Here is a 2,754-nt window from a genome sequence, read left to right as displayed (position 1 = left end):
GATTACTTATATAAATATGTCTTGCTATATTTAGTTCATTTTAAAAATCCTGTCTTTTAAAACTGTTTTGCCAGGGACATAGGCATAATGCTTTAAATCTTGTTTATTTCCTACAGTCGTAGACCTGGGTTTCCTCATGTAGGTAAGGTGAGAATATTGATTTGATCAACTAATCTCCATAGAGAGTGCCTATCGTCCTGCACTCGAGGTAATGTATCAGTTAGCTCTTGCCACAAAAATATTTTGTTATCAACCACTCCGAAACTCAGCAAAATACAACATTAGACATTTATTATGCTCACAAGTATAATACTAGGGTTTTACAACAGGTTTGGCTTGGCTGAGTGTTTCTGCTTCTCACTTAGATCTGTGATTTCTCTGTGGCAGCTCTCCTCCTTGTGTCTCTCATCCTTCTTAGACCAGCAGGGTAGCCAGGGAATGTTCTCGCTTTGTTGGCTGAAGCGCAAGGATATGGATGAAAATAGGCCTTCAGCCAGAGCTTGGAACTGGAATCTCTGACTTCTGTCCACATATCACTGACAAAAACAAGTCACAGGGCAAGTCCAAAGCCATAGGCAGTGGTATGCCTATGACAGGGTCATGGCAACGATTTAGATAAAGAGAGGGATATAAAAAAGTCAGAACCAATAATCGAACTTCAGGTTACTTGTGTGTTTGGATATGAATGCCTGCAGGAAGTTTTCTGACAATACACAAGATTTTACTTCATTCTCTTTACTTTCTTTAACGTGACATTTCCCTTTGATTACTGTTTCCTTCCATCACTAGTCATAAGAGGTAGTAAGAATTTTCTGACTCTGAATTAAGTTATATTTGTGATTTTAGCAATAATTGGTCAATTAGACCCACAGACTAATGCAGATACAAATCTGTGGACCAAGTGCCACCATGACTGTCTCTTCTGGTCTCAGTTACTGCTCAGTGATCATGACATGCTTCCCCTTGGAGGTCAGCTGCAGGTTTCAGCTCTGCGCTCCAGACAGTCCTAACCCATCAAGCAGATGTGAGAGTTGAAAACTGTCAGTCGTTCTTACACTAAATGAACCAGATTCTATTGACTCTCAGATCATCAAGACACCTGACTACCATCAGGAAGTGTGTATCCTTATGCAAGATCATATTTCATCTGGGATTACATGATGTGAAATATTTTACTTTTCTTAATTCTTGTAAATATGGTAAATAGTGCTCATGGAAAAATATCACAGAATAAGGCATTGAACTATTGTGTGCCCTAGGAATAAGGTATTCATTTTAACTACATTGTATTTAAAATGGTATAATAAATATACTTGTGCCTGGTATGATTATAAAATAATTTTACCGATTCAAGTTGGCATTTAATTTTATGCTTAAAAAATGTCTTAAATGATAACCAATGATTTGGTTAGCCATTTCCCTATAAGGAATTGAATGGTAGTCCCATTTCATTTGTTGGTGAGTATATTACCTGTCACCTGGATACATTTCCTTAGACCCTTTCCAAGTTTGAGAAATATGTAAGTTTGCTTCATGTGAACTGCCATTAGCTGACAGACTTCTAGGGCTGTGAGTGTCAATTCACTGAACAAACATTTTGTATCTTCTATACAAAGATGAATAAGACAAGTTCCTTTGCCTTGGAGAACTCACAATTTGTATCTACACAAATAATCAGTATCTAGTCCTTGCAAATATGTAAATAAAGGCAAACAGATGAGGGATTTGTTGCATTTGAGAAAGTCTTCAAAGAAGGAGGATTTTTAAGTTGTGTCTTAGAGGACCATAAATGTGACAGATCTCATTCACAGCAAAAGGGGAAGGACAGCTCAGGCAGAAGAATTTAAAAACTAACAGGCATAAAGTGATGATGGTATAGAACATGTTCAGGAATTGCAGTGCAAGCAAGGATATGAGTGAGTAAACTATTTTATTCATACAAGACGTGATGAGGGTTTTCACTAAAACATTGACATTAGAGATGGAGAGAAGGGCCTTTTGAAGAGATATTTTAAAGACAGTTTGCTAAGACTTGGTGATCGAATATAGTGGCACAGGGAGGGGAAGATGATGAAAGAGTCAGAGACAGCTTGCTTTTTTTTTTTTTTTTTAAAGATTTTATTTATTCATTTGAGGCACAGAGATACAGAGAGAGACAGGGAGAGAGGCAGAGGGAGAGGGAGAAGCAGGCTCCCCGCTGAGCGAGGAGCTTGATGTGGGGCTCGATCCCAGGACCCTGGAATCATGACCTGAGCCGAAGGCAGACGCTTAACCATCTGAGCCACCCAGGTGCCCCGGCTTGCTGTTTTTTATCTCAGGTTACTGTCTAGAGTATAATGATAGTCACTGAAATGGGAAATGCAGGAGAAAGTCAAGAATGTTTAGAGGTGGTTGAAAGGGTCCAGAATCAAGGAAGTCATCAAGATGTAAACAAATTAAACAAGAGATTTCATTAGTCCTACAACTTCCTGTGCGAGAGCCTATTCCCAGGCATTTTGACCTGAGGCTTCAGGCAGATATTTGAAAATATTTCTAGGAAAAAGAAAAGGGAGAAGAAGAATTAGTCTGAAGAAGAGTGCCATGTTCCATCTGATAGATTTTTAGAGATAAAGCTGTTTTTCAGTCAGCCATGGTGATGTTTATATGTCATAGAAGTGTACCTTTTTTATACCAGAACAAATGCTATCTTACTCTAGGATATGAAGAATGAAACAAATTACCCAAATATTTTCTCTTTCTTTCTGCACCCCCCCC

The sequence above is a fragment of the Phoca vitulina genome, unplaced genomic scaffold (assembly GCF_004348235.1).
Source record: "Phoca vitulina isolate PV1807 unplaced genomic scaffold, GSC_HSeal_1.0 scaffold15, whole genome shotgun sequence".
Classification (NCBI taxonomy): Eukaryota; Metazoa; Chordata; class Mammalia; order Carnivora; family Phocidae; genus Phoca; species Phoca vitulina.
The sequence above is the reverse complement of the archived record's forward strand: the minus strand, read 5'-3'. Positions refer to the sequence as shown.